The 14,124-nt window shown below is 40.7% G+C and overlaps 1 long non-coding RNA gene across 1 annotated transcript in view; it reads right to left on the bottom strand.

Moving 5' to 3' along the window:
• Window positions 1-12,482, bottom strand: part of LOC135325021 (uncharacterized) — a 510,892-nt gene extending 498,410 nt beyond the window's left edge. The window contains exons 1-2 of the long non-coding RNA XR_010386241.1: window positions 12,414-12,482; window positions 12,064-12,171 (exon numbers count right to left, since the gene is read on the bottom strand). This is a non-coding gene — a long non-coding RNA (uncharacterized LOC135325021). The remainder of the gene's footprint in view (window positions 1-12,063; window positions 12,172-12,413) is intronic.
• Window positions 12,483-14,124: the final 1,642 nt, after the last annotated feature.

Here is a 14,124-nt window from a genome sequence, read left to right on the forward strand (position 1 = left end):
CTGAGTTATCCTTCCTTCTTCTGACTTGTTCCAGACAGTGTTAGTGACATGGTCATCATATTTCAAAATTTCCACAGGAAAAAGGCATTTTTCATCTATGTTCTCAACCAGCTCTCAGCACAGACTGTTTTAATTTCAATCCACTGGATCTGTCATCATGGGACAGAGCACAGCCTTGCCTTTAAAACATGAGCTGCCTCCACTCTTGAAGGCTAAAGGAATAGAGGATTTAAAATCAGCTCTAGTTTCTCTGTAGACTTATTCCTGACTGCTATGGGTGCTTTTACAGGTGTCCTCTGGGAAAGAAGAGCTGCACAAAGTCCGGATTCAAGCTGATATGATGGAACACATTTTTATCTCAAAAATTCTTGAGGGCAGAGGGAGTTTGTGCGTCCGTCTTCACCTTAACCCAAGCAGTACAGTGTTGCCTGTTCTTCTCCTCAATTCAAACTTCTGCTGACATAAACCAAGGATAAAGAAGCTTTCTGACCAAGAACATGTGGTACTAATTACACATTCACCTTTTCTTTCTAAAAAAAAAAAAAAAAAAGGAAACAGCAGAGTAATGTTGTACAGTTAGACCGTGTTATTAAAAACAAACTTCCTCATTAAACATTATGAATTTCACAATTCCACCACACACAGTGATGAATTATTGCCATTTCCCACTGAGACAGATGTCCCAAAGGTATTAACAGAAAGTGTTACAGAATGAGAAGATGAAAGGGATACTGTACTTTCCATAACTTAAAATGTCCATTTAGTAGTTCAAACTGAATAAAACGGACATGATGAAACATTAAAATCACCAGATGTTCCCACATGTGTACCAAAAAACAAACACAACACAGCAAAAAATAAGGTGCAGAACTCATAACCAGCCAGAAGTCATAACCAGTAATATAATACTTCTCGCTCAACGAAATTTAGGTGAAGTATTATCAGATCAGTATTAACATTATTTTAGCCATGGTCATGTAGCAACTCTTTGGAAATTGCCATATCTGCTTGTGAGAACTGATACTTCAAATCATGTTTTGAGTCACCAGTAAGATTTAGCTGCTGCAGATAAGGAGGAAAGCTACTACCACAAGAAAGTCACCGCAAATCTTCTTCTGCAAGGTAACCTTTTCATCTTAGTTCTCTCCTAAGACTACTAAAGCACAACTTACTAGTAAAGCAGACAAATAAAAAAATAATTAAAAAGGGTATTAGTATGATATTTGCAAAGCATTACATTGTTCCTTCTGTTCCCATGTTGTCTCCTTGTGTACAGAGCAAGGGAAAATCTGTTTCCTCCAAAGCTTGCAGTGTGGCCTTGCTCTCACTCAACCCCAGAGCATTATCATAATTATTCTTATCATAATTATTATCCATCCTGGTCATTATCTCTAAAGTTCCATCTGGATCACAATTGTGCTATGATGCAGGCACAAAGGACATTGAACTTACGCTATGATACTGTACTACTTTTAGAGATACAGAGTCATACTAGATTATGAAAGTCTTGGTTTGGCATAATACAATTCACTTTTGTTCTGTTTTCCTAAACTAATAAAATCTAAGACAGGCAGCAAAACACTATAAACAGATGTGAAAGTTTGCAGGGGCTGGGATAACACCCTACAGGGATGGAATATTAGCTGAGGTCATGCATGGTGATAAGATGAGGCGAAACAATATAGATTAAGGTTACTAAGGTTTCCTTGGACTCTTTTTTTCCTGCTTATTAACTTTTTCCATTCCTTACGATCTTTATGATAACTTTTGAGGATCACTTCATCTTCTGTTTATTAAAAATGTGTATGGGCCACAAACAGGGTCTGTTCTCTTACCTTTCTAAACCTTGATGGACAGGCTTTAGACAGAGACCTCCATCTGTAGGAGTGGTTCCTGGTGGACACTGTTCCCAATACTCTTTATCAGGCAGAACACTTAGAATATCTTATGCAATGATCATTTAACTATAATATTCAAATAACCACAGCAAAAAATGCATATTCATGTATCTTAACATCATTTGCTTCAGACAAAAAAGTTTAAAAATTAAATCTGAATAGAATTACTACCACAAGATTTATCATATCAGCTCTGCTTATACTCCAAAATCAATAGGACTGACCTCAGAAGAAAATGTTGTTGCCAGTAATCATTAACAGTTGTGTAATGGTCAAGATGTCAACAATACAAAAACAAAAAAACCCACAGCTCATCTCAGTATAACTACACAGCTTGGCTCTCTAGGTCCATCTTTCCAACAAACAGAAAAATGTGACCTACCAAAGCAGCAAATAAGGGAACAGTAGTGTGAGTTTAAGCAGTTTATCAGCTTTGCAATGCCCTGGTGCCCACCTCTGAGGCACCAGGATACTGCTTGGACAGGAGGAAAACACACGGATTGGTTCTGTGGATTCTGTACAGTTAGTAGCACAATCTTTTGGACTTCAAGAATCTGTGTATAACCTATGAAAGGAAAAAAGACAAAGCAAATGAGCTTGTCTCAGAATATGAAGACAAGGATGATGTCACTTCAACACGCAGATGCATACAAGCATACACATACTGTGATAGGATTTCTAGGATGCCTCCAAAACATAATTAACAAAATTATGCTGATAGTTAAGCACCAGTGTTGATTAAGTGAGCTCTCTCCATTAGTTTCAGATGTAATTAGCATAACACGAAAAAAAAAAATCCATGCCTTTTGGAAAAAATAGGTGAAAAGGCAAAGTTATAGATACAACATAAGAACACGGATATGTACAATTCAGGTGCCTAAACACAGATAAATGTGTTATTTTGTATGTTCTTGGTTTTAGGAGAAATCTGCATGGAGATGCAGGTACAACACAAGAGAATCCCAGATCCTTCTGCTACCACCTGGCAGATGAGCAGATGCCTTAGGGCATCTAAAACAGCATGAGGTACCTACGTTTGGGCAACTGAATCTCACCCACAGTGATTAAGAAAAGTATCATGATTTGACACAGCACTAATGACCGCAATAATGGAACTTCTTTCCTCACTGAGGGTTTCTCACCATTCTCCTTACTTCTTCATTTTCTAGCCTCATTTTCTTTTATTTCCTCAAGCATCTTCTAGCATTCTTTTTTAATTTACAGAGGAATATACATTGCAGTATTTTTACAAAATCTTTTTTAATTAACTAAGAAACATTGAAACAAATGCCTCAATTCATGTCTTACTTTATTTGTTCAACACCGATGATGAATAACATTAACAAGACACTGAACAGGTTAAGATACAGGCTTTCCTCCTCCACCCTTTTAAGTTCTCAAGCTAATCAACACCTTGGGGGGGTTGTGGTGATGGGGGAAGGCAGAATATAATTTTTGTAACAGCTCTTGAGTTTTGTTCAAAGATATTGGCATACTTACTTCCTCCCAAAGTTCATAAATGTCTATCCTACTAATTCTGCTGCATTTTATCCACCCCAGGATATTATCATTAGTTCTTTATCTTTCATCCTGTATTAGTGTACATATGATATTTACATATCCTGGAGAGTTCCCTTCTCATTTTTATAATTTTTAGGAAAAGTGGTAAGGAGTCCTATCCCACTACCATACTTAAAAGGCTCATAACAACCAAGTCAGTAAAAAAGGGTCATTATCCTCAGGATAATTGAAAATGAAGAGAAACATGAGTTGTGAGGGTTTACCCAAGTCCCAGTTGATTTCAAAATACTAAATCAGGCATTTTTAACCATGTTCTGGCCTTCTCATTCGCTATGAAAGGGAGGAAGTTGGGGAAGGCTGGCCATGATGGGAAAGGCTGGACCATGGAGAGAGCTTCCTCCATGGTGAGAAAGGAAGATGAGCTTGAGCACATGCAGTAATTGGTTTGGATACTATCTAAATCGTGATCTTACATCGAACATGACAACGAGAACATCAAGAGATCTTCTTTCTGCACCTACAAACAAACGTACAGCTGATGAGGAAAAATGGGTGCTGTATACAGTGCAACCTGCTACTGTTACGCTTTCTGACGAATATAAAATTCACTTGTCTCTAACAATCATAGAATAGATAAGAAATAATCTATATGAGGTACTCAAAGGAAAGATTTTAAAATGAGTGAAATCATGCATTCTGACATTTACATTAGCAGAGCACCTTACTTCCTTACATTCATTTACATGGAACTTGATCAGAAAACGATTTGATTCCAGATTTTTTTTTCCCCCAGATTGCACAGAAATAAGAAACACACTTCCTGATCACTTTACTCCATACAATGGAATCCTGTAAGGAACCTGGTTTGTGCACCAAGTTGCATCCTTAAATGAATATTCAACAATAAACTGCATAGGAAGCCTGTTGCAATTTTTTCTAAAAAATACAGAAGAAAACAATTTGAGTGTGCTTCCAAACTACTTCTCTGTGATTCCACAGAGAGTACATTGCTGACAAACACTGCTGACCCAGTTTTCACTTGTCACTGAATAAATGGGTTTTGCGGAAGATCTATCATGGATGCAGGCAAAAGGTAACCAGTGCATGGTTACCTGTGTTTGGTGACCTACATATGTTTTGGTTGTTTATGTGGCTCTGCAGCCCACTACACATTTCCTAGCTGAGGAATTTGGCAAAAGAATCTCCAGCCTTATGAGCTGGACTGAGCTTCACCGAGGTTATTTTCACCTGAATTCTTACAGGATGCTTGTCCACAGTGACAAAAAGGAATCAAGTCAATCAAGTCAATCAAGGCCCATTTCACAGCCTGCACTATGACAAAAACAGGTGAATGCATTTGTGTAGCTTTTCAAGCCTTGCATTCCCAACTAATTGAAAAGCGGGACTGGTAAGTTGTGTAAAAGAACCATTATTATATTCTTTGCGCCCATATAGAGAAAGAATAGACTGGACAAATAACTATGCTTAAAACTGAGGAAGTGGCTAAATTATCCAAAAGAGAGCATAGGTTTTTACTACAGTAATATTTTCATTTTTTTCTTTTTTTTAAAAAAATACTCCACTTCACATGTTATTGATGCCAGCCCAAATCTACCACCGTTAAATTTGAAATTAAATTTGTGTTTTGCTGGGGACAATTTGCTTTCTTCAGGATTGGGATTAGTGTTGGATAAAAACTTTTCGTTAGCAATATTAGTATGTACAATATACCTACAAGTCATACTACCGGTTATTTCTGGTATATTATTTGAAATTCACTTTTATTATTTACCCATACATAAGCACCTACATATTTGCAGAGGATTAGAAAAAGAGTGCACTAAATTTGGAGCAGATAAGTATTTCTTCCTAAAGAGGGGGGTTTTTTTTGTATCTATCAAATATTTCTGCTATCATATGTAGAATATTTCAACATTAACAATTTAATGTTAATAAAGCTTCTTCCAGTATGCTTTCTCCCATCAGAGGAATTTTACAGTACTCAAATGATCTGACTTCTTTTATTATGAACTCTAAAATCCAAGCTATACAGCTGTTAAAAAGTCTGTTTCTATTTCTACTAATGCATGAGCATGATAACACTTCTCTCTTCTGGTCAAAACCCATAGTAATTAACAGCCAAAAAACCACACACTTCCGTAAGGAAAACCTACATGAGGATAAAATATCAGCTGTAATTTGGTGACCCTGTCATGATTTCTGATGAAGACAGTGCTCCTTACGTGTTTCTGGCTCTCTGAAGAAGTCTGAGGATGCTACCTGGCAACCTCATGGTTGCCATACGAAAAGGAAACCAAGTCCTGCAGATAGGGATGGCCTATATTTATTTTCTTCTTTGAACCTTTTCCTTTAAAAATGATATTTCCATTGATCTTTTCCTGATACCACATTGCAGCACCTTCTTTTCAATGCAAAGAAAAAAGGTTTTGAGTCAAACACCCTGTCCTGCTGGAATTTCTCTGTGATTTTAAACAAGATAGTACTTGATGATCACATCACATTATACTTATGCCCTACTACTCAAACGCTTCAGCAGATCAGGCATCATTCTGGTTTCCCTTTTTTTATTGCCGGCAATTTTATAGTCACCCAAATAAAAGTTATAGTGTGATTCTCCCTTGCACTTATGTGAAGGTATAGACTGTATGTTGTACTTTATCAGAAGCTGAATACAGAAATAGACTTAAGGTTAAAACAAAGTTTACCAAAATAATGCTTCCAGGGTGGAATTAAAAACTGTCTTGGAAATATTCTTCTATAACTCCTGTTCTTAAAAATAATTGTAATAATAATAATCATTAGACTTTAAATCAATGAGATGTTTGAAATGATTATAATGTTGAGGACTATATTTTTCCTAAAGACAGAAAAGGACCACTTCTGCGTAAAAGAGTGAGGAAAATACAGAGCTGAACATGAACTGCTTTGCATGCTGCCCTAGGTAGCACAGGGCCTGCTGAGACTCTATGTGTATGTCTTGCACTGCAAGGAAGGATACATTTTCAGGGTGTAGGAGAGGGAGAGAATGTGTCAAAGCTATAGCTATGTTACTTTGCCTGACATACTCCCACATTGGCTGTTAAAATGCTGCTTGAGAGTCTAAAAATCACTTTACTTTCAGACTAGAGTAGATGCAATTGTTCTCACGCAGTTACTTCTGCTGCAGTAACCCCGAGAATTACAGCTCCCGGAGGACTGGCTGGTGAACACTTCCCGCCTGCTGCCACCAGAGGACCTGTATTCAGGTGGCTCTCCTCGGATCAATCATCAGGCGGTAACTGTTCTGTCACCCGTGAGAGGCTCACCAGCCTGCAGGTTTCATGGTCACTCTGGAAATATGAAAGTTTGTCTTACTCATACCGTTTAAGTCGTAACTAAAGCGACCAAGCAGCCCCACAGCCCATTAAACCACGGGTCCTTTGGTTTACAGGCCGGGTCGGCAGCCTTACCGTAGTGTCTTTCCACCGGGAACACGAAGCGTAAGCGTTTAACATTCCTCTACTGGAAAGTGTTAAAAACATTTTGCAAATGAGATCGGTAATCTAAAACCAAATAAAGAGCAGTAGCTTGGAGGAAGAGTAATGTCTTGACGGCTGTTATGCACAGCTCACACTTCTCAAATTCAGGAACGGAGCCGAATGCACCATATGCACTAAAACGTCCACCTTACCTTTTGAAAAGCCTTCATCAAACACACAAAAAAGGAAGGGGTGTGGGGGGAGGGCACCCTAAACACACTTCCAGCTTTTCACACTGAGATGAGAATTAAGCACTGGACTGACTGCCATTGAGAATATTTTTCTAGCCCCAGTGCTGCAGAGGACTGGGCCTATAATATCTATGTTTCAACTCATGAGAAAATGAGCTCATGCTGCTCACAGCTGGAACAAATTCTGCACAGCATTCTTATGAAAAATCAAACTATTCTGAGCCTTCTTCATACTGCAAACATATACATCAAGAAATCGCCTTCTCCAAATACATCTGTAAATCCTTAATTTTACATTTCTGCACAATGCCTGTGCACAATCTAGAAAGACTAATTGTATTTTAGACAACTTTAAAGAAATTGAAAGGCATGCCTGTATTCAGCATAAATTTAAAACGTATTTGTATGTTGATAAATTTTACAGTTCTGCTGACAGAAATTTTTTAACACTGATTTTATGAACCAGATTCTACAGTCCCTATTCAGTTAAAAATCTTATTAAACTCAACTGGAGTTTAGACTTATGCACTGACACAAAATTGTTTTTTTACAAATGACAACCTAATTGATAGTAAAGATGTACAGAACATAAAAAAATTAGATGTCTTGCATGGCAATTTTCACACAACAAGGTATATTTAATAGAACAGAAATATAAGAAATAGCGCCCGTTCTGCCACTACTAATAACAAATGAAAATAGGTGCATCATTCAATCCTCATAATGATCATAAAAGTAGTAATTTCTCTGTAATTTTCCATTTACTGCTAGCTTTTCTACCATTCTTTTATACTGAAACTTATTAGAGAAGCTACCAGAACAGATAAATTGAAAATCAGACAGCATCTGATATCATTAAGAATTCTAAAAAAAAATTATGCATTCCTTTTTACCTGTGTTACCTGTGTGTGTGTGTGTGTGTGTGTGTGTGTCCTTTTTATTAAGTACATTCAATTCTTGTTTGAGAACTGGTTCATCCATGCCTGCTGCTTATGTCCTACTGGAATTTTAAATCCATCTGTTTGCTATTAAATATTTTCCACAGCAATCAAATATTATGTCCAAAAAATTATGGACCAAACGCACTCCTTGTTCAACCAGGTTGCAGTCAATACTCTGTGACCTTATTATCCTCATTCAGTTATCACTGTGGCATAAGAAAAAACAAAACAAAACACCTTGCTGACCTTATCAAAGTTTCTCTTAAGCTTATGGAGGCAAAACTCTAAGGCTAGAGGAATGAAGAGAAACATAAACAGTCTTTAAAAATCTCTTTGTATTAGTGACCTGATAACGTACATAAGGTAAAAAAGAGATAACACGCATACAGATATTCCCCAGCCCAAATACTTTCAAAGTGGAGATTTTCTTTTTTATTATTTTTTTTTATTATTATTTTTAAGAATGCCCTGAATGTTTTCCACAGTAAGTTTCCTTAAAATCCCTGGGACTACTGATAAGGAGAAAAATACTTTCCATGAATAGGATATAAAAACCCAACCCTAAAGTATAGATCATCTGCATAAATATCACTGTTAATTTAATATTTGCTGCCAAGAACATTTTGCTGCTTACAAGGTCTTCAAAGTGATACTAAATCAATTAGGCTTACTCTAAGTATGTGGGCTTCAGGTACCAATCTGTTTGCACATTAGGCAAACTTTGGACTGATAGAAAGTATCAGCAACCTTTCCCAAAATCCTCAGCTGGCCCGTTTCCCAATTTAGCCAATGATGTCTTAGTTTCTCCAACTCGCTATAGTATTTGGAAACTGTAGAATTAGCATACACACACATAGAAGTTATTAATGTTACATGAGTTAATAAGACACACAAACCAAGCAGATAAAAAACATCCATATATTATTTAATGTTTACCATATCCACTGTTTCAAAATACTTTCCTCAATCAAGCATCTTGTTTGTTTGCTTACTGTCAGCTTCTTCAATAAAACCACATGTAACAGATAATAATAGCCTGTCATCATTTTTCCATCACAGGTTATCATCACAAAGTTTGGTAGTACACTTATATACTATATGATTAATATTAAAGTAGACAATGCTACTTGACTTTATCAACTGAAAGCTAATGCAGGTATGTAGGAGTTTATTAGTAAGAGTTCCTACAGTAAGCACACGTTAGAGAAATTAATCATTCATTCCCTGCAGACTGCTTATATATTTCATCAGGCCATTATCTGATCTGAATAGTAAGAACAGTTGCATAATAAAACATATTACTGCTGACATATGCAACTTTATTCTATCAACTTTAAGATGTAACTATCTTCACAGCACAAGTTCTTTTTCGCAGCCCCCTGTTTGGTTTTTTTTTTTTAATTAGGTTGACCTGATTCAACATTCTTCTATATCAATAATTATGATCAAGATCGTACATACATATATGATCAGATATAATATGTACCAAACTTAATTGTCAGGATTTGACTCAGGTCATTTCCCCGTATTAGCAAGTAATAATTACAGCAAGAGTAGGTATGTGTCAAGTCATTTTTCATAAAGATACTGAAGTATTACTAGGAGAAATCCAAGATTTACAGAAATCCAGAAGTCAAATAATTGAGAGTATGCTCCACACTAATAAAGCCATAAGTATTCTGTGATTCAACCTAAGCCAAACATTGTATTACATAACTGATTATTCAAATATATTTTAATCTTTTCTTTTTTAAGGAAATTGCAAAAATAGACTCTTTATTTGGCATATTTGGCATAAGTATCACGTGCTTCATGTTTGGGGACCACCCAGCATAACTGCAAAGCTTAACCTAATAAACTTCTCTGTATGCAGTCTCAAAATACTTCATGCAAATTATCTGGATGTATTCTTTTAATGTTTTGCCCACAGGGAGTCTACCCCAGCAATAAGCCATATCAAAATGTTACCTACTCAAAGAAAGGGGAGAAGAAGAAGAAAGAAAGAAAAAAAAAAAGCACCACTTCCCCCCCGCCCCCGAAACCCACTTCATTTATTTTAAACTGAAAGATAAATTCACAGCACTGAAAGATAGGATGCCCTATTAAACTATCAGGTATGTTGTTCATTTCTTCTCTTCAAGTTCACAAGTTCATCAGACATTTTTTTCTGCCATAAACGTTGCCATCAATTACCCAGGGAGTGCTGTGATGCAACACTAAGTCACCCTGATTCACCACTTCAGAACTTGTAGTCTGCACTTTGCAATTATTACTAGCTTCAAGTTTATGAATACCTGAAAGCAACTCTGAATGTTGCTCTTCTCATACTGCAGATTTTAGTATTACTGCTTGTATCACAATCGCTTCCTAAAAAAAGTTCTAATTGGCTTTACTGTTGTTATAAAAACTCTTTTCCTCACTTTACAAAGAAAAGCATTTTATTTGGTGCTAATAAACTTTCACTTCTGAAGACAGCAACTGATTTTAAGTTACATCTGTAAAGGCAATGTTAATTTCACATGGAGATGCTTAATAAAACACATTTTTAAATACGTGTTTAATAGCTTCTTTTAACTCAAAATTAATGGCACTTAAGTGCATTCTGATTAGGTGAAAAGTAAAAACACAATTCATAAGAGATTTGAGTTGTCTAATCTATTTACAGTACCATATTTATTATTCTAGGCTTGTACTGTAAAATAACCAGATTTTGTCAAGAATTTGTAAAGAAGTAAGTTTCTGTTATTCAAATTCATATTGTCCCTACAATAGATGCAATAACACATGAAGAATTCGAATCCAAGTCCATTTGGCAGGAATAGGGAAAAAAAATGCTGAAATGTTATTGATTCCTTCCAGTACATTCAAAAAACCTGACTCAACTATATTCCTACTGACATAACACAAAGGTTTTATTTAGATATGAGCAAACATGAGCAAATATTTTCATTGTCATACTCCTCATCCTTATTTTCTCCCCTTACCTAGGAAGCAGTTAACTCTCAAATTCTAGTACTAGCTGTTTCCTACCAGAGATGCAGCAAATGTCGATAATAGGTCCACTGTCCCAAGGGAAATAACGCCTGCAAAAGTTCCCCTCCCCAGATGCAGATATATTTAGTGCTAAACAACATCTAAAATCAGGCATTTCATGACATACCTCTATCTCATCTTTGTACCTTTTCTCGTGTCTACAGCTCAGCCAACAAACCTCAATCCTACCGTACACGAGATCCTTTCAAATAAGTTTACCCTTTTGTTTCCCCAAGATCTCTCGCCTGTATTGAAAAAGTGCCATCAGTACTTTAGGATATGTCCTGGAAAAGCACTTAGAAAGCAAAACTGTTTTCTGGAACTGTCATCCTCATCCGAAGAACATAAAATAAATAAAAAAACAAACCCCACATTTTATACATAAAAAACTTCATAAAAAAATTAACAACTTTGGAGATCTGGACTAAAAAAGAACAGAGCTGACGGCAGACAAGGACATTTTCGGTATCTATAATCCACGCACATCTCACCTTAACCGAACGCCCTGTCACCTGGCGTTACTTCGCAGGTCACAACGCCCTAGACCCCTCCCGAAGGAGCATCTCTTTGTTTAGATTTTATCTGTGATTTACCACACGTCTGCACTCAGGCTAAGGTAGACATTACACAGTACCTGGCACAGACAGTTCCTTGACACAAGCGTTCACCTTCAGTCTTCTTTCCTCATAAAAGATAAGCAAAGCACTTCACGCACTTTTCCCCCCGCCAACAGTTCAAGTTACCACAGCCAAGTTCCTCTCTGACCGGGGCGCTTCGGCCTCGAGCAGAAACTCACGCATAGACAGACACACACGCGTGCCTGCGCGTGCATGTGTGTATATACACACAGAGAGAGAGAGGTGGTAAGAAAAGGGTCGGGGAGGAGCGGGGAGAGGAAGACCAGGCAGGGACACAAGCCAAGCGAGGAGTGTTTACTCACTAACGCAGTCCGCTCGGACCTCTTTGGAAACCTGAAGGAGTCCCCGCTTTCCTCTCCTGCCAGCCGGACGCCGGGTTGTGCTCCTAGTCCACACAGGCCCAGGGGGAACTGCAAAGAGAGAGAAGCACATGCCACATCAGGCAGCCGTGTTGTGGCGGGGTCCAGCGCCGCCGCTGCCCGCTCTTCGGGGGCATCCCCGCTGGCGAAGGAGTCATCCTCCCGCGGAGCAATTTTTGCTAATGAAAATCGGAATAAAAAAAGGGGGGAGAAGAAAAAGAAAAAAGCCCTCCCGAGGCTCCAGCGCCCTGAAATTTGCTCGGGGGGCAGGCGGGAGGGGAGAGGGAAGGTACCTGCAACTCTCTCCGATGAGGCCGGCGGAGAGAGCGAGCGAGCGAGGAGAGGAGGGAGGAGAGAGGGAGCGAGCGAGGGGTGGGGAGGAGGGGTGTGCGTGTGTGCGCGCGTGTGTGTGCGCGCCTGAGTGTGTGTGTGTGTGTGTGTGTGTGTGTGTGTGTGTGTGTGTGTGTGTGCGCGGCGCGGCGCGGTGCGGGGGGCAGCGGCGGCCCCGCTTTGCGCGCCAGGCACCGCGGGCGGCGGCGGGGCCGCTCCGCGCCGCTCCGCGCTCCCCCGGGCAGCGGCGCAGCCCCCTCGCCCGCCCGCCCGCTCACCTGCGTTTCCCTAACGAGCCACTCGATGGCTGGCGGCGGCGCCCCCCGCCCCCCGGCCCCGCCGCAACTTCGGCGGCCGCGCAGCGTGGCCGCGCCCCCGCGGAGCCCAGCCGGGGCGGGGGGGGGGGGGGCGCGGGGGGCCGCGCCGGCAGCTGCCCGCGCAACTTTGGGCCAGGCGGCGGCGGGGGGCTGCGCCGGCCCCGCGTGTGCGCGCCGCGGCCGCGCAGGGACCCGGGAGCGGGGCGCGCTCCGCCGCCCGCCTCCCCCCGCGGCGCCTCCTCCCGCCGCGCGGCCCGGCATGTGCGAGGGGAGCGGGCGACTCCGCGCTTTTAATAATAATAAGCCCCGTCCCCACCTTCCTCTCCTCCCTGGGAAGACGATTAATAATGCATTAAAATAATGCACCTTTAAAGCCACCGGCTGGCAATAATAAAATAAGAGTATTACCACCACTTAAGAGATCGCTGCTGTGGATGTGGTGGCGAGGCACGTTTTCCTACCATTCACGCCCAAGCGTGAGCACGAATTACGCTCCTGCTGTTCTTAAGTCCCTTTCCCCTGCCAAAGCAACTATCATCATCACCATCAAAGAGCAAGCCTCTCTCCAGAGCGGAGTGGAGACACCGAGTCCCCGGTGGCTGCTGTGGCTGGGCTGCACGGAGGGCGCCCCCCCCTTCCGCTCGCCCCAAAGCCAATCTCATCGCTTCTCCTCCTCTCCTGCTTATACCGGTGGGTTAAGCAAAGCATTTGGCCCTTTTAGTGTTTTCCCTTCCGTTCCTCCCCTGACGATAGTTTGTGTATTTTAAATAAAGATTTCATTCTGCCAACCCGCAGGAAGCTTTTAACAAGATGCAGCTGAGCGTGTCGATATCTTGTATCTTTTTACTGCTGCTCCGGCGTGTACATCAACTCCAAACTCATCTCTTTTCCTCCCCGCCTGCTCCTGTAGCATCTCGGCGGCGGCGGCGGCGGCGGCAGAGCGCTGCTCCCGGGGGCACTTTTACTTCGCCCTCGAAGTCTCTCCCCGCCACGAGGCGAGGCTGCGCCCCCGCCCCGGCGCTCCCGAAAGGCGCGGGGGGGACGGCCGCAACGCTGCCGGCCCCGCTGGACGGTGTCACCGGGGGCGGGGGGGTTGGGGGGTGGGGTGGGGAGAAGCGTTATTTCTGTTTAGATACTGTTCTGTTTGTGTGTGTGTGTGCGCTATTTTTAATTAAGATTTTTTGCCAGAAATAGATCCCATAGAGATTTAATTTGCGAAGGTATTTTTAATGCTGGTCAATACTGTCTTCCAAGAGGAACATTTGCAATCATTTGCTTCCCCACAACGATGCGCAAATGCTCTTCACAGACCTTAAACCGTTTATGAAAGACTGTAGAAGAGGGATGGTGTTAGTTG

This window comes from Dromaius novaehollandiae, chromosome Z, assembly GCF_036370855.1.
Source record: "Dromaius novaehollandiae isolate bDroNov1 chromosome Z, bDroNov1.hap1, whole genome shotgun sequence".
NCBI lineage: Eukaryota > Metazoa > Chordata > Aves > Casuariiformes > Dromaiidae > Dromaius > Dromaius novaehollandiae.